We start from the raw sequence: 19,807 nt of genomic DNA, 5'->3' as shown, positions 1-19,807 counted from the left end.
CTTAACCCTCCCCCTCCCTGTGTCTTCAAGTCCGTTCTCTGCCTCTGCATCTTTATTCCTGTACAGTCCCTAGGTTCTTCATTTTTATTTTTTAGATTCCATACATACATGTTAGCATACGGTATTTGTTTTCCTCTTTCTGACTTACTTCACTCTGTATGACAGACTCTAGGTCCAACCACCTCACTAAAAAGAACTCAATTTCATTTATTTTTAAGGCTGAGTAATATTCCATTGTATATATGTGCCACATCTTCTTTATCTATTCATCTGTCGATGGACATGTAGGCTGCTTCCATGTCCCAGCTATTGTAAAGAGAACTGCAATGAATATTGTGGTACATGACACTTTTTGAATTATGGTTTTCTCAGGGTATATGCCCAGTAGTGGGATTGCTGGGTCATATGGTAGTTCTATTTTTAGTTTTTTAAGAAACCTCCATACTGTACTCTATAGGGATTATATCAATTTACATTCCAACCAACAGTGCAAGAGGGTTCCCTTTTCTCCACACCCCCTCCAAAATTTATTGTTTGTTGATTTTTTAATGATGACCATTCTGACAGGTGTAAGGTGATAATCTGTATGTCTTCTTTGGAGAAATGTCTATTTAGGTCTTCTGCCAATTTTTGGATTTGGTTGTTTGTTTATTGCATATTGAGCTGCTTGAGCTGCTTGTAAATTTTGGAGATTAATCCTTTGTCACTTGCTTCCTTTGCATATATATTCTCACATTCTGAGTGTTGTTTTTTCATCTAGTTTATGGTTTCCTTGGCTGTGAAAAAGCTTTGAAGTTTCATTAGGTCCCATTTGTTTATTTTTCTTTTTATTTCCATTTCTCTAGGAGGTGGGTCAAAAAGGATCTTGCTGTGACTTATGTCATAGAGTGTTCTGCCTATGTTTTTTTCTAAGAGTTTTATAGTGTCTGGCCTTATGTTTAGATCTTTAATACATTTGGAGTTTATTTTTGTGTATGGTGTTAGGGAGTGTTCTAATTTCAATCTTTTACATGTAGCTGTCCAGTTTTCCCAGCACCACTTGTTGAATAGGCTCTCTTTTCTCCATTGTATATTCTTGCCTCCTTTGTCAAAAATAAGGTGACCATTTTTGCATGGGTTTATATCTGGGCTTTCTATCCTGTTCCATTGATCTATATTTCTGTGTTTGTGCCAGTACCATACTGTCTTAGTTACTGTAACTTTGTGGTATAGTCTGAAGTCTGGGAGCCTGATCCCTCCAGCTCCATTTTTCTTTCTCAAGATTGCTTTGGCTATTCAGGGTCAATTGTGTTTCCATAAAAGTTATGACATTTTTTGTTCTACTTCTGTGAAAAATGCCATTGGTAGTTTGATAGGGATTGCAATGAATCTGTAGATTGCTTTGGGTACTAGTCATTTTCCCAATGTTGATTCTTCCAATCCAACAACATGGTATATCTCTCCATCTGTTTTTATCATCCTTAATTTCTTTCATCAGTGTCTTATAGTTTTCTTCATACAGGTCTTTCACCTCCTTAAGTAGGTTTATTCCTAGGTATTTTATTCTTTTTGTTACAATGGTAAATGGGATTGTTTCCTTAATTTCCCTTTCAGATTCTTCATCATTATTGCAGAGGAATGCAGGAGACTTCTGTGAATTAATTTTGTATACTGCTACTTTACCAAATTCATTGATTAGCATTTTTAGGGTTCTCTATGATTAGTATCATGTCATCTGCAAACAGTGACAGTTTTATTTCTTCTTTTCCAATTTGGATTCTTTTATTTATTTTTCTTCTCTGATTGCTGAGGCTAAAACTTCCAAATCTATATTGAATAATAGTGGTGATAGTGGAAAACCTTGTCTTGTTCCTGATCTAGGAGGAAATGTTTTCAGTTTTTCATCATTGAAAACAATGTTGGCTGTGGGTTTGTCATATAGGGCCTTTATTATGTTGAGGTAAATTCCCTCTATTCCTACGTTCTGATTAGCTTTTATCATAAATGGGTGTTGAATTTTGTTGAAAGCTTTTTCTGCATGTGTTGAGATTGTCATATGTATTTTTTTCTTCAGTTTGTTAATATGGTGTATCACATTGATTGATTTGTTTATATTGAAGAATCCTTGTATTCCTGGGAAAAAAACCCACTTGATCATGGTGTCTGTTCCTTTTAATGTGCTGCTGGATTCTGTTGCTAGTATTTTGTTGATGATTTTTCCATTTATGTCCATCAGTGATATTGGCCTGTAGTTTTCTTTTTTTGTGACCTCTTTGTCCGGTTTTGGTATCAGGGTGATGGTGGCCTTGTACAATGAGCTTAGGAGTATTCCTCTCTCTGCTATATTTTGGAAGTGTTTGGGAAGGAGAGGTGTTAGCTCCTCACTAAATGTTTTATAGAATTCGCCTGTGAAGCCATCTGGTCTTGGGCTTTTGTTTGCTGGAAGAATTTAACCACAGTTTCAATTTCAGTGCTTGTGACTGGTCTGTTTATATTTTCTATTTCTTCCTGGTTCAATCTCAGAAGGTTGTGCTTTTCTAAGAATATGTCCATTTCTTCCAGGTTTTCCTTTTTATTGGCATATAGTTGCTTGTAGTAATGTCTCATGATCTTTTGTATTTCTGCAGTGCCAGTTGATATTTCTCCTTTTTCATTTCTACTTTTGTGTTTTGTTTATTTTTTCTTCTTTTTCTTTCCCTAATTGCTTTATGTGTAAGTTTATGTGGTTTATTTGATATTTCTTTTGTTTCTTGAGATAGGATTGTATTGCTATAATCTTCCATCTTAGAACTGATTTTGCTGCATCCCATAGGTTTTGCTTCATCAAGTTTTCATTGCCATTTGTTTCTAGGTATTTTCCTCTTTGATTTCTTCAGTGATCTCTTGGTTATTTTGTAGCATGTTGATTAGCCTCCATGTATGTGTATTTTTTACAGTTGTTTTCCTGTAATTGATATCTAGTCTCATAACATTGTTGTCCGAAAAGATACTTGATATGTTTTCAATTTTCTAAAACTTACCAGTGCTTGTTTTGTGACTCAAGGTATGATCTATCCTGCAGAATGTTCCATGAGCACTTGAGAAGATTGTGTATTCTGATGTTTTTGGATGGAATGTCCTATAAGTATCAATTAAGTAAATCTTGTTTAATGTATCATTTAAACCTTGTGTTTCCTTATTTATTTTCATTTTGGATGGTATGCCCATTGGTGAAAGTGAGGTGTTAAATCCCCCTAATATGATTGTATTACTGTCAATTTCCCATTTATGGATATTAGCACTTACCTTATGTATTGAGGTGCTCCTTTATTGGGTGCAGATATATTTATGATTGTCATATCTTCTTCTTGGATGGATCCCTTGATCAGTATGTAGTGTCCTTCTTTGTCTCTTCTAATAGTCTTTAGTTTAAAGTCTATTTTGTCTGATATGAGAATTGCTACTCCAGCTTTCTTTTGATTTCCATTTGCATGGAATATCTTTTTCCATCCCCTCCCTTTCAGTGTGTATGTGTCCCTAGGTCTGAAGTGTGTCTCTTTTAGACAGCATATATATGGGTCTTGTTTTTGTATCCATTCAGCCAGTCTATGTATTTTGGTTGGAGTTTTTAATCCATTTACATTTAAGGTAATTATTGATATGTCTGTTCCTCTTACCATTTTCTTAATTGTTTTGGGTTTGTTATTGTAGGTCTTTTCCTTCTGTTGTGTTTCCTTCCTAGAGTATTTCCTTTAGCATTTGTTGTAAAGCTGGTTTCGTGGTGTTGAATTCTCTTAGCTTTTGCTTTTCTGAAAAGATTTTAATTTCTTCATCGAATCTGAATGAGTTACTTTCTGGGTAGAGTAATCTTGGTTGCAGGGTTTTCCTTTTCATCACTCTAAATATGTTCTGCCACTCCCTTCTGGTTTGCAGAGTTTCTGCTGAAAGATCAGCTGTTAACCTTATTGGGATTCCCCTTTATGTTATTTGTTGCTTTTCCCTTGCTGCTTTTAATATTTTTTCTTTGTATTTAATATTTGATAGTTTGATTAATATGTGGCTTGGTGTGTTTCTCCTTAGTTTTATCCTGTATGGGACTCTCTGTGCTGCCTGGACTTGATTCACTATTTTCTTTCCCATATTAGGGAAATTTTCAACTATAATATCTTCATATATTTTTTTTCATACCCATTCTTTTTCTCTTCTTCTTCTGGGATCCCTATATTTCGAATGTTGGTGTGTTTAATGTTTTCCCAGATGTCTCTGAGACTGTCCTCAATTCCTTTCATTCTTTTTTCTTTATTCTGCTCTGCAGTAGTTAGTTCCACTATTTCATCTTCCCAGTCACTTATCCGTTCTTTTTTCTCAGTTATTCTGCTATTGGTTCCTTCTATAGAATTTTTAATTTCATTTATTGTATTGTTCATCATTGTTTGCTCTTTAGTTTTTCTAGGTCCTTGTTAAATGTTTCTTGTGTTCTTTCTATTTTATTTCCAAGATTTTCGATCAACTCAACTATCATTACTCTGAATTCTTTTCCAGGTAGACTGCCTATTTCCTCTTCATTTGTTTGATCTCGTGGGTTTTTACTTTGCTCCTTCATCTGCTATGTATTTCTTTGTTTTCTCATTTTGTTTAGCTGTATTGGGGGTCTCCTTTTTGAAAGCTGAAAGTTCATAGTTTCCATTATATTTGGTGTCTGCCCCCAGTGGGTAAGTGTGGTTCAATGGGTTGTGTAGGCTTCCTGATGCAGGGGACTTGTGCCTTTGTTCTGGTGGATGATGTTGTATTTTGTCTTTTTGGTAGGCGTGGCTGCATCCAGTGGTGTGTTTTGGGGTGTCTGTGAATTAGTGTGATTTTCGGCAGCCTCTCTGCTAATGGGCACATTTGTGTTCCTGTCTTGCTAGTTGTTTGGCATGGAGTGTCCAGCACTGGAGTTTGCTGGTTGTTGAGTGGAGCTGGGTCTTAGCGTTGAGACAGAGATCTCTGGGAGGGCTCTCACTGATTTATATTACATGGGGCCAGGAGGTCTCTGATGGTCCAGTGTCCTGTATTCGGCTCTCCCACTTCAGAGGTTCAGACCTGACACCCAGCTGGAGCACCAACACCCTATCAGTCACATAGCTCAGAAGAAAATGTTGAAAAAAAGAAAGAAAAAAATTAATAAAATAAATAAATTTTGTAAAATAAAGAAATTTTAAATATTTTTAAGTAAAAAAATTAAAAAGTAATAAATAAAGTAAGAAAGCAGCCAAACTGTAAACAAATCCACCAATGATAAAAAGCACTAAAAACTAAACGAATACAAACATATAAATCAGAAACTAATCAGTCGCATACAGCAAACCCCAAGTCTACAGTTGCTCCCAAAGTCCACCACCTCAATTTTGGGATGATTCATTGTTTATTCAGGTATTCCACAGATGCAGCATACATCAAGTTGATTGTGGAGATTTAATCTGCTGCTTCTGAGCTGCATGGAGAATTTCCCCTTCACTTCTTTGTTTGTGCAGCTCCTGGCATTCAGCTTTGTATTTGGCCCTGCCTCTGCATGTAGGTCTCTCTCTGGTGTCTGTTCTTCACTCAGACAGGAGGGGTTAATGGAGCAGCTGATTAGGGGACTCTGGCTCGCTCAGGCTCAGGAGGATGAAGGGGTACGGAATGTGGGGCAAGACTGCAGCGGCAGAGACCAGCATACCATTGCAATAGCCTGAAGCATGTTGTGTGTTCTCCTGGGGAAGTTGTCCCTGGATCATGGGAATCTGGCTGTGGCAGGCTGCACAGGCTCCTGGTAGGGGAGGTGTGGATGATGACCTGTGCTTGCACACAGGATTCTTGGTGGCTGCAGTGGCAGTGTTAGCATTTCATGCCTATCTCTGGTGTCTGCTCTGATAGCCATGGCTCGTGTCTGTCTCTGAAGCTAGTTTAGGTGGGACTCTGAATCCCGTCTCATCACACACCCCAAAACAATGGTCTCTTGACTCTTAGGCAGTTCCAGACATTTTCCTGGATTCCCTCCTGCTTATCTGTGGTGCACTAGCCTGCTTCAGGCTCTGTTCACACAGCCAACCTCAGTTCTCTCCCTGGGATCTGACCTCTGAAGTCCGAGCCTCAGCTCCAAGCCCTCACCCGCACAGGCGTATGAGCAGACAAGCCTCTCAGGCTGGTATATGATGTTTGGCACAGATCCTCTTTTCAGGAATCTCTCTACTTGCCCTCTTCACCCCTGTTGCTATGTTCTCCTCTGTGGCTCCAAAAGATCCCCCCTGCACCCATCCACTGTCTCTGCCAGTAAAGGGGCTTCCTAGTGTGTGGAATATTTTCCTCCTTCACAGCTCCCTCCCACAGGTACAGGTCCCATCACTATTCTTTTGTCTCTGTATTTTTCTTTTTTCTTTTACCCTACCCAGGTTCGTGTAGAGTTTCTTGCCTTTGGGGAACTCTGAGGTCTTCTGCCAGTGTTCAGTAGGTGTTCTCTAGGAGTTGTTCTACATGTAGATGTATTTTTTATATATTTGTGTGGAGGAAGGTGATCTCCATGTCTTACTCTTCCACCATCTTGAAGGTCCTCCTCTGGACCTTTAAGACTCTTTTTCTTTAGTTAAGGAAATTTAGGACTAAAGAGAAAAATTGCCTTCCAGAAAGTCACATATAATTAAACACAGTTTTTAATCTAGTTTACTAAGTTGCTAACAAATTTGATTACTTTTACATGGGATGCATTTTAATATTTTGACCTATAAGTAAAAAAATATTTGGATAAAATATACATTGTTTATAATATATATGTATGTGTTTATATAATATTCTCTATGTATATATATATATATGTGTGTGTGTGTGTGTGTGTGTGTATATATATATATATATATATATATATATATATATATATATAAATCAGCCATAAAGTACAAATACAGCATGCAGTGCATTTTTAAAATTTACCTAGCATATTTTTTTTTTGGTGATGGTGAATGAGAGAAATGCCATTTCCTATTTATATATAGATAAAATCTTAATAGAAGGTATCAGTGGCTTTAGTATCATCAGAGTCACCTTGAGAGTTTGTTAAAACAGATAGCTAGAACAAACCCACAGAGTTCCTGATTTTCAGTAAGTCTAGAATGGAACCCAAGAATTTTCATTTCTAACAAGTACCCAGTTGATGCTGTTGCCACTACTTTGGATATCACACTTTGAGGACCACTGATATTTCTGCTACAAAATGTAAAATTCTTACCCGACAGTGAGAAAATTTGTATTATAGTTCAGCCCAGACAATATTCAGGGATGTGATTTTGAAGCCAAATCTGATTTCTGTACTCCAACACTGAATTAATTCTCAGAGAAAGAGTTTTGGGTGAAGTAGAAAAGAATAGTTTTATTACTTTGCCAGGCAAAGGGAGACACAGCAGGCTAATGCCCTTAAAACTGTGTGTCCTGACCTATTAGGAGTTTTATAGTAATGGTTCAAAGAGAGCATGATCAGCTCGTGAATATTCTTCTGATTTGTTGGTGGTGAGGCAAGTGGGAGTCAGCATTATCAACTGGTTCCAACTGGTCTGCGGTCTACATGCTTGTGGGCAGCATTCCTTTAACTTCTTCCACCTGGTGGGGATTTCAGTACCTGCAAAACAGCTAAGGATATTGTAATGTTTATCCCTTGAGAGGGAATCAGCAACCTATCCCAAAGCTGCACTATTGTTTCTTTTGACTGTTTTCACACTCCTTCCCTCTTTGAACTTACTAGTTGGAACTCAGGAAAGGTCAAGGAGGCTGAATGTAGCCTATTTCCTGTAATCAAGAAATGGGAGACACAGAAACGCTTTTGTGTCCAGGAACCCCACAGTGTCCTGCTTGGTATCAATTTCAAGAAAATGAATCGATTTTCTTTCATCAATAGTTTTTCAGCTATGAGGAAAAAAGTAAGTTTATTTTGTCTAATATACTGGGGTTGGTGTTTTCCAGTAAAAGGGGTATTGAAATATTTCAAACTTATTCTATGACTAGTCTTAAACTCTTCACTGAAAATCAACTTATGCATTTTCATCAATTCATGCACTTGAAATCTCACCTGATCCAAGATGACTGTTGCTGTGGACTCAACTTATTCTGATGTAGCTGTTGGTGTGCAACCATATCCTCTTAACAGTCACATCTACTCACAGAAGGCATATGGCTGTGAAGCCCTGATAATCTGCCTGTGAGGCTGCTTTTTGGCTACAAGAGCATTCTCATAACAATCATAGGGCAAACTGAGCCTGCTGAAGAGTGAGTGCTCCAGAATTTGCCTTCAAACAACTGAGGAGACTGGAGGAATATATATGATGCTGCCTTACACCTGTGTTGGAATATTTCAGAAGTGTGTGATACACTGGCTCCCAGAGTTCCCCTGTGGGATGGAGCTCCACTTGCCACAATAGTAACTGGTCTAATTTTGCATGTTTGATTAACTGCCATTCTTTCTCTGCTCCCTGTTCCCTCCAGAGATTCCCTCCAAAATGAATTACTTTCACTTAAATCTTTGTTTAAGATCTATTCTGAAGAACACAAACCATACAGTTTTTATTTGTTTGTTTGTTAATTTAATAATTTTTACATCATGAATAACAATTCACATTTATTCTTGCCCTTGCTTAGTGTTAATTTAACCTATTGATTTATTGATAATTAAAAATATGTGTCCACAGTTGTGTATTTAATGTATCTTTAATCAATAGCATTTCAAGTTGTAAGATTCCTTGAAAAAAGTGATGTTAGTGTCTACTTTTCAGATCCTTATATTTGATGACCAACAAGTTTTATATACCTAGATTTTTTTTTGATGTGATTATAAATGTGTCTATTTTCTTAATTTCTCTTTCTGATAGTTTGTGTGTATAAATGCAATGGATTTCTGTATATTAATTTTATATCCTACAACTTTACCAAATTCATTGATGAGTTCTAGTAATTTATTTTTGTTGTGCTTGGGATTTTCTATATATCATGTCATCTGCAAAAAAGTAACAGTTTTACTTCTTCCTTTCCAATTTGAATTCCTTTAATATTTTCTTCTTGTCTAATTGCTGTGACTAGGATTTCCAGTTCTGTATTGAGTAAATCGTCAAAGTGAGCATCCTTGTCTCATTCCTGATCTTAAAGGAAATGTTGCAGCTTTTCACCATTAAGTATGATGTTTGCTGTGGACGTGTCATAAAGGCCTTTATTGTGTTGAGGTATGTTTCCTGTATACCAACTTGAGTGAGAGTGTTTATCATAAATGAATATTGAATTTTGTCAAAAGTTCTTTCTGCATCTGTTGAGATGATTATATAATTTTTATCTTTCAATTTGTTAATGTGTTGTATCACATTGATTGATTTATGGATATTGGACCATCCTTGCATCCCTGGGGTAAATCCCTCTTGATCACAGTGTATAATCCTTTTAATGTGTTGTTTAATTCTGTTTGCCAATATCTTGTTGAGGATTTTTGCATCTGTATCCATCAGTGATATTGGTCTGCTAACAAAAGATGTAAAAGACCTGCACTCAGAAATCTCTATATAAGACACAGATGAAAAAATTGATGACACAAACAGATGGAAAGGTATACTGTATTCATGGAGTGGAATGATTAATATTGTTAAAATGACAATACTCCCCAAGGCAATCTACAGATTCATTGCAATCTCAATCAAAATAGCAATGGCATTTTTTTTTTTAGAGAACTAGAATAAATAATTCCAAAATTTGTATGGAAACAAAATAGTCCCCAAATAGCCAAAACAATCTTTGGAAAGAAGAACAAAGCTGGAGGTATCATGCTTCCTGATTTCAAACTATACTACAAAGCTACAGTAATTAAAACAGTATGGTCCTGGCCAAAAAAAAAAACCCCCAAAAAACCAGATACTTAGATCAATGAAACAGAATAGAGAACCCAGAATTGAACTCACATTTTATAAGCAATTAATCTATGACAAAAGAGGCAAGAATATACAATGAAGAAAAGACACCTCTCCAATAAATGATGTTGGAAAAACTGGACAGCTACATGCAAAAGAATGAAACTGAACACTCATTCACATGATGCACAAAAATAAATTCAAAATAAATTAAAAGCAAATCTAAGACCTGGAAACATAAAACATGTAGAAGAAAATATAGATGGTGCTCTCTTTGATATAGGTCTTAGTAATATTTTTTTGAGTATGGCTCCTCAGGCAAGGGAAACAGAAGCAAAAATAAACAAATGGGACTACATCAAACTAAAGAGGTTTTGCAGAGTGAAGGAAACTATTAACAAAATGAAAAGGCCACCTACTGAATGGGAGAAGATATTTGCACACAATATATCTGATAAGGGGTTAATATCCAAAATGTTAAAAAAACCTCTTACAATTCAACATAAAATAAATAAATAAACAAGCAAACTGATTTTTAGAAAAGGATAGAGAATCTGAATAGACATTTTTTCCAAAGAAGGCATACAGATGACTAGCAGTCACATGAAAAGATGCTCAACATCACTAAACATCTGGGGAATACAAATCAAATCAATGAGATATCACCTTACATCTTTTAGAATGGCTATATTATCACAAAAATAACAAATAACAAGTTTTGGTGAGGATGTGGAGAAACAGGAACCCTCATGCACTGTTGGTGGGGATGTAAAATGGTACAGCCACAATGGAAAAGAGTATGGAGATTCCTCTAAAAATTAAAAATAGAACTACCATATAATCCAGCAATTTAACTCCTGGGTATTTAGTCAAAGAAAAAAAAATGCTATTTCAAAAGATATATGCACCCCTATGTCCATTACATTATTATTTACAATCGCCAAGATATGGAAGCAGTCTTGTTGCCCATAAATAGATGAATAGATAAAGGCATTTTATATATATACACACACACACACACACACACACACACACACACACACACACACACACACACACAGAGTGGACTATTTCTCAGGTATGAAAAATAATGAAATCTTATCATTCATGACAACATGAATCGACCTAGAGTGCATTAGGCTAAGTGCAATAAATCAGGTAGAGAAAGGCAAATAGTCTGTGATTTCACCTATATGTAGAATCTAAAAAACAAATTAAAAAGTCAAATATAACAAAATAGAAACAGACTCATAGATACAGAAAACAAACCAGTGGTTGCCAGAGAGGAGAGAATGAGGGGAGGAAAATAAATAGGTGAGAGATTAAGAGGTACAGACTTCCAGTTACAAAATAAATGAGGACCTGTATGAAATGTACAGTCTGGGGAATGTAGAGAATAATTATGTGACATATTTGTATGGTGACAGATCGTAGTTAGATTTATCATTTTGTGATCATTTTGAAATTTATAGAAATATCATATCATTATGCTGTGTAACAAGAACTAACAGAGAGTTGTAGGTCAATTATACTTTAAAAACAAACGAACATAGAAAGAGAGATCAGATTTGTGGTTACTGGAGGTGCAGGGTGTGAGGTGGGGGAGTTGGACAAAGGCAGTCAAAACGTACAAACTTCCAGGTACAAGATAAAAAAGAACTAGGGATGTAATATACAGTATGATAAATATAATTAGCACTGCTGTATGTTATATATGAAAGTTGTTAAGAGAGTAAATCCCGAGTTCTCATCACAAGGAAAAAATTTATTTTTCTATTTCTTTAATTTTGTAACAATGTGAGATGATGGATATTCACTAAATTTATTGGGATTATCATTTCATGACGTATGTCAATGTGTTGTGCACCTTAAACTTACACAGTGCTGTATGTTAATTGCTTCTCAATAAAACTGAAGAAGAAAAACACAAACAAGCAAGCAAACAAGGTTTATATAGGACAGTGACACTGTACTGGAGAAAATCTAATTCATTAAACATTGTTCAATACATGTTTTACCTTTAACCACAAAATATTTATATACAGTGTGCACATTTGGAGTCTTTAACTTTAGATTGCTTTATTTCACTTTTAAACTCCAACTATAATAAGCACACTCTTATAATTAGAGCCAGAAGGAACCCTAAATTTAGTTTTCATACAAGCGTTCTCTATATATGAACAAACCATGTTCTAGGAATGGAATTAACTGCTGGGCAGGAATTTGTGATGTAACTGGGAAGAGAAGCTTGGTGTCCTAATTTCTAGGGCATTATTCTCACTGAGCTTCTAGAGAGTACACTAAAAGCCATTCTATTTAATCCTCACTAATAACCAGAACCATTTAAATGAGTGAGGAATCTTCTATAGCATATAATATGAACATGTCGAATTTCTTAAAATTAAAAAGTACTATTAGGACTCATTCTCCAAATCTAACTACTTGAGTACAATATGGTAATGCTATGCCTTCTGAGCTGGACTCACAGAATTTGAGGAAATAAAAGACCAAAACATTGAAGTTGTTGATCAAGATGTTGAGAAAAGGAACTGTAATTACAGTAATTACCTGTAACTGTAATTACACGTAATATTAGCCTTGAACTGCACAGCATCATGTGGTGAAGAGGAAAAGGAAAAATAAAGAAAAGGCATACCAAGCTATACCTTATATTAAGAGAAATGTGGATACATTTGAATAGTTTAAGGATGGTCAGGAGGTTTTGTTGTTCATAACTCACTTCATAACTGAAGTATTAATATTATGTTTAAAAGTAAAATCCCATTATAAATTTTATTCAGAAATGTGTAAGATATATCTTATAAAAACAACTATTCTCTTAGGGAAGCCCACAACAATTTCCCCAAATACCTCAAAACAATAAAGAAATACACATTACATATAACAGAGAAAATCTTTTAAGCCCTTCATCAACCAGAGAGTGACGGAAAAGTAAAATGGCAAACCCTCTAATAATTAGTCCAATATAGGTTCCAGTGGAAGTTAAATACACATAGAAAAACAACTATGTATGTTAACTTTTATTAGGGTGAAATTTACTTTACAGAAAACTGCCAGATCTTTAGTGTGCTGACGAATGTGTATCAAGATATAGAAGAGTTCTAATCCCACAGAAGGCCCTCTTGTACTCCTTCTCAGGCAACCTCTTTCATCACAGAAGCAGCTACTGACCTGATTTCTATCATCATAGGTAACTTTTGTTTATTGTAGAATGTCATATACATTATTTATGGTTATGTCCAGTTTCTTCGACTCAGATAATATTTTTGTGTAATGGTATTGAGTGTATCAGTAGTCTGTTCTTTTTTACTCTTAAGTAGTACTCCGTTGTATTAATATGCCAAAATTTTTTCATCCATTCTCCTGTTTATACACATTTGTGTTCTTTCCTGTTTCAGGCTATTATGAATGAAGTTGCTATGAACATTCTTATACAAAGACGTAATGAATCCTTGTTTTACTGTCTATGGGACAAACATCTAGGAGTGGAATATCTGGGCAAATATATCAATTATGAATATTAATTTAACAAATATCATGTATCCTGTAAAAGAGCAAAAGAGAAAATATGCCTGAGTTTTCTGAGCTTTGGACAGTCAACATGATTATTTGTCTCACTTTAGTGTAATGTCTGCACTGATATTGTTTCTTCTGACATACATTAAATACATGTATTTAAATATTGATATAAGACTAACAATAATCACCAACTTAAAGTGAGTACTTCTTAGATATTTAAATAGTCCAATCAAGGAAAAATTTGAGTGGATAGCTAATTATGTCAATTGAAAGCATGGAAGAGAATATTCTTTGACATTAAATTTAATATCAAAATCCATGTAGCCCAGAATTCTGACAGAGTTATCAAGGAATGATTTGAGCACACAAACTTACCAATATCCTACAAAAATCCTCACTCCCTTACTAATCTCTCAGGTATTTATCACATATGAAATACAGACACCTCCAGTTAGATTACCTGGGCTGCCTGCTAACTGCCTTTCTATTGCTCACTCTGAATGCCTTCAGCGTATATTTTCTACTGTGGACTGGGCTGTCTTCTTTGTGCCCTCTTGCTGTCTACTCAACCTTGCCCATTCTCTTTCCTTCATTGGAATATCCTCTTCTCTCCCTTCATATAACTTTTTATCAGTCCCCATTGAAAACCTTTCTGTTCGCATCATTCAGTAAGGCTGATTTTAGCTGTTTGAATAAGATGTTTAGAACCACAGTGGCTCTAATAAAATAATGTCATGTGAATTGACAGTTATTTAGAAAACTATTTCACAAGTTTTTATTTTTTTTGAGTTTGGCTTACAATCTATTGTAAGCCAGTGAACACACACTCATGTCACCACTAAATGTAGTGCTAAGTTCATAATATCCTCAACTCATTGCTTTTCGATGGGTCATTATACTGGATATACTTTACCATTAAAATAATAGGTGTACTATAATGTTTGCCTCCAATTAACTTATTTAATATTTTAAAAGTGCTCTCGTTTGTATTATTCTAGAATGGGGTAGAAAAATAAAAATCCCTTTCTCTGCTCTCTCTATGTTTTCAGTTTATGATCTGGCTCTGTTAATCTTTGTCTTCATGCACATAATTTTGGTCTTTTTTAAAAAGTTATATTTTAGTAGGTGAAACTCACCCTCATACCCTGACTTTTGGGGTGATTGACATTTACTATTTTGGGTCTTTCTTCTGTTTTTGCTACTCTCTTCTAGGTTGATAACCAAAACTAATATTTGGTAAAAAAAAAAAAAATATATACTAGATTAGAGATCAAGAGAATTGGGTACCTTTTTTTTATTTTGCCACCAGTGTCACTTCTTGGGGCTTTAGATTCTTCATCTATATATTGAAATGTTTGCACTCAATATCTAGTATTCCCAATACTATAACATTCTGACTAAATATATATGAATTACATGTAAAGATAATTATAGCAAATATGGTGACCAATTAAAAATTGAATATAGGATCTTCTTGCTGTTGTTGATAATAGACCTTCTGTAAAAGGTGATACGTGCTTACATTATAAAACACCAATTCTAAACTTACTTTGGGTCAGTACCATCTATCATACAGTATTTAAAAGAAATACTAGGCTAAGTTATAAGAATAATGAGATTTTAATAATAATAATAGAAATAATTATTTAAGTATGGCCTGGTGTTAAAATGAGGGATTATTAGCAAAGCTAATGCTTGGGAAACCCCACTAAAAAGTAAAGCTTAGTCTGTCTTGATACCTTTTTCATAAGATATGGTGGTCAGAAAGAGTGAGACAATCTAATTCTTCATGAAGGGAATAATTTGTATATATTGACACTTACTTATTTATTCAAATTTTCCTTAGGATCATATGAGGCTACAGTTGTGGTAAAAAGTTTTGGTAGCTGGCCCATATGATTCACTTTAACTATTGTATATTCATTCACCCAGTTGTCTACCTGGCATTCTGAGTATGTAAAAATGATCATCAATCATAAACATAATTTTTTACTTCCTCTTTCACATTTCCTGTGTCAACAAATGGCCAAATGAATTGCTCAGTTAAATTAATATGGTGGATAATAAAACTTCCCCACAAGTAGTTTCATACAACTCAAACAAAACCCACAATTAATTGAAAAAATTTTCAGGTTTTTTGCTGGTAGTGGTCCATCTTCCTTCCATAATCAGACAGTTGTTTTCTCTTTTCCCATTATCAGTGGTAAGTCACTTGACTGCAGTCATCTCTCTTATTTGCATATTGTGGTGATGGATTTAGCAGAAGGAAAATAAACCTGAAAACCTATGACCTGCTTTTTATAGGTACATTTTTAATTCTGAGTGTTCACTATGAATCTGTCTGTTCTGGTTTCTTAGAATGACTCTCACTTTTCTTACTCCATGCAGAAATTTGAAGGAGCAGGGTCAGGAGACATAAACTGAAGAATTTTCCAGCCAATTAATAAACCTTGAATTTTGAAAAGCTTGTGATGAGATGAAACGGCACCTCAAGGAAAAGAAAGAAAGAAAGAAAGAAAGAAAGAAAGAAAGAAAGAAAGAAAGAAAGAAAGAAAGAAAGAAAGAAAGAAAGAAAGAAAGAAAGAAAGAAAGAAAGAGAAAGAAGGAAAGAAAGAAAGAAAGAAAGAAAGAGAAGGAAGGAAGGAAAGAAGGAAGGAAGGAAGGAAAGAAGAAAGAAAGAAAGAAAGAAAGAAAGAAAGAAAGAAAGAAAGAAAGAAAGAAAGAAAGAAAGAAAGAAAGAAAGAAAGAAAAAGAAAGAAAAGGAAGGGAGAAAAGAAAGATAAAAAATCCACTAAGGTATTATGTACCTCATTAAAATGAATCTGGGTTGATTTTCTGCAATTGTAATCAAGGGTTGCATGACCTTATAAGCTTTGCTACTCCATTTATAATAAATCTGAGCAGTTAAAAATAGATGAGCTTTAGGACAGATAATAAAAGGAACACTTTGAAAAAGTACATGATTCTAAGTGAAAAGTCTGCCATGCCATCACTGACCATCTCTGCTTAATCATCAGGCCCGGTGGGCTAGCTGGTTCAGCAGGTACTTTGGTCATGATAAAGAGTAGGATTGTCCGTATTTATATTTTATGCTGGCTCTAAATGTTGAAGAAGCAGAGATACCCAGAATCAGGAGCCTTCAGCTTTTCCCCAACAGTCAATATTGTAACTGAAACTGAGTCCATGTATTAATGTAAAGCAGCACACCTAGATTTAGATTATCAATATACATGCAATTCATAATCATGCATGAAGAAAATTTCAAGTCATCGAAGGCTATGCATTTTTTTTTCTGTTTTACAGATGATTTTTAATGACAAAGGCAACATATTGCTAATTAGTGATGTAATTACTATCTTTTAATTTTCTTTTTTTTGATTAGTCAAAAATGAGTTTAGAGGGAATTCATTAGGCTTTGATAATAAGTTCAATCTCTGGGTCACATGTTTTGATTTGAAATATAGGTGACACATTTCAATTTCTCATTCAGTCAATCACAGAAAAATTCTGCCACACTTGAATAATATTTAATTTTATTTTTAGTTTTAACTTTTTCAAATTTGTTTATTGTTTATAAGCCAGTAAATTTGTTCTATAAATTGAGGTTGTGTTTTTAAAGGCATACATATTAAATGCTTATATCTTCTTGGTCATTTGAAACTTATCATGCTAAAGTAATTATCTCAATCGTCAGTGTATTTTATTCTATACAATCTATTTTGTCTGACATGTAGAATTTGAATCTCAACCTTTTTGTATCTTATGCTTTATGTGGATCCTTTATAAATAGCATTTGCTTTTTTATTCTGGCATGAATACGATTGTCTTTTACCTGGATTGTCTTTTTTTTTTTTTTTTTTTTTTTGCGGTACACGGGCCTCTCACTGCTGTGGCCTCTCCCGTTGCGGAGCACAGGCTCCGGACACGCAGGCTCAGTGGCCATGGCTCACGGGCCCAGCCGCTCCGCAGCACGCGGGATCCTCCCGGACCGGGGCACGAACCCACGCCCCCTGCATCGGCAGGCGGACTCTCAACCACTGCGCCACCAGGGAAGCCCTGGATTGTCTTTTATATTTAATACAATATAGGTTTATATCTATGATCCTATTTTGTGATTTTTTTCTGTTTAGTTATGCACTCCCTTTTATGACTATGTCTGAAAAAAATTAGCAGCACACATAACTAACCAAAGTATAAAATTAATAAAATCTTGTATTTTCTTCTTGGATTATCATTACCTATGAACACCTTTTTAAACCTATGTGATTTTTGTCTCACAGCATTATGTCTAGCATTTTATTTCTATTTAAAAATATACAACAAACATTATTGTTTTATGTAATCAATATCTATTAACATTTGTCCACATGTGTACTACTTTCATTGCTTTTTAACAGATAAAATATTAATGAAATTTTTATCAAGAATCACATTCTCTCTGTCTGAAATCCATACTTTAACAGTCCTTTAATAAGTATCTCTGGTGATTAATCCTCTCAGCTTTTGTTTTAAAATGCCCTGATTTTCACTTCTATCCTTACAGTTATTTTTATTGCATGTAGCATCGATGCACAATTGATTTCTTTTGGTATTTTGAAGATACCATTCCAAGTTTTTTTTTTTTTGGCTTTAATTGTTGCATTTGTGAAGACAGCTGTCAGTCTATCTGCACTCTTTAAAGGAAATCTGTGTTTTATTTGCTGGCTGACTTTGGTTTTCCTTTGACTTTCATTTTCAACAATTTCTCTATGATGTCTCCTGGTATGAATTTCTATTTAATTTATCTTGCTTAGGGCTGAATCTATGAACTGGTTTATTATCAGGTCTAAAGAACTTTCAGCCCTTATTTTTCTGCATGTTACCTCCACCCAGTCTGCTCTCTGCTATTCTTCTTATACTCATTCTATTCTCTGAAAGCATATTCTCTCTTGAATTTTGTGTTTAGTTTCTCCTTGTGTTTTCACACGAACAGTATCTTTGCCACTATCTCATTAATTCTCAATTGGGATGTGTCAGTTTTACTGTTAAACATTTTCACTGAGTTTTTAATTTGCTTTATTGTATTTTATATCTATTGTCCTATTCTGTTTTCTTCATATCTGCTCTCATACACTGTCTTTTGTCCTGCAGGTATTGTCAGCCTGCTTTTTATTTCTTTAAACTTAGTGAGCATTGCCATTTTTTAATCTGGCTTAAGCATTTTCAGTATATGAAGTGTAAGTAGGTATATTTCTCCTTTCTGTATTTTTTACTCCTTACTCATATTGCTTTGTTCTTTTGAGTGATGTGTTATTTTTAACTAGAATGCTAGACACATTCTTCAATGAGTTTTTATGTCATTAATTTTTTTTAAGTACATTTCATTATTTTTCAAAGGAGTTTATTTTGAAAAAACTACCTCACTGTTACCAGTCAGGGAAGCCTTATCCATATTCTTTTTTTAAAATCCAATTCATACATTTCAGCCAATAAGGAAAAATAAGTAATACAGGGTGAAATATATTTTAAAGGATAATTTACCTTATCTCTTTTTGTTACATTTTTTAAACTTAGTAAATATGATTATTTTATAAAGTGTGCTGATCCCCTTAAAAGGAATTTGTTTAAAGCTATAATTAAATATGGACAAAGATGTATAAACAATATTTTGTATTTCATTGATATTATTTGACAAATTTTTAAAACAAAGAATCCAATATTGATGAAAACCATGTAATATGAAACATTATGTAGCAATTGATTGAGACATAAACCATTCTTAATGATGTATTCAGGAGACAATCTTTAGTTTTAAAATGTAGCATATAAAATTGTTTAAAGAGTATAATCTAAATTTTCCATGATACATGGAGAAGTTATCTTTGAATGATGGAGAATGATGTCGCTTTCTACCCAAATTGGGGGAATATCCAAAGTTTCTACTAAGATTATATGTTACTTAAGAGAAAAAGAGGAATATCTGATAAAAGTAAAACCAAATGAAAAGTTCTGTGTGCTTAGTTCCTCTGGCTTCAAATAACAAGGGCTGCATTTTCCTTTTTTTTTTTTTTTTTTTCTTTTTTTCGTCTAACAGTTCTAATCTATAAACTCTTCTTTTAGGGGATAGCAACAATACAAAATAAAAGAGCACAAACAGCAATAACAACAGCAACAATTCAGAAAAAGAACAACACAGTGATGGAGGTCTATCTTCTTTTTGTCACCTGTCAGCACAAGACCACTTGTCTTTGGCTGCAGCTTATTCTTCCTGCAGTCTTCTTTCAAAACATAGTTTCCAATATCCTTCTTGCTTCCCCTGGCATCTCAGGAAATATGTGTCGTATTTGCACACTTTGCACTTCAGCCTTCTCATTGTAAGCCTCCCATGAACAAGCTTCTTGTCTGTATCCCTCTTGGTTGAGTGTCCTTCCTTTCATCAC

Source organism: Grampus griseus, assembly GCF_964374135.1.
Source record: "Grampus griseus genome assembly, chromosome: 12".
In the NCBI taxonomy this organism is placed as follows: Eukaryota; Metazoa; Chordata; class Mammalia; order Artiodactyla; family Delphinidae; genus Grampus; species Grampus griseus.
Note: the sequence above shows the minus strand (reverse complement) of the source record.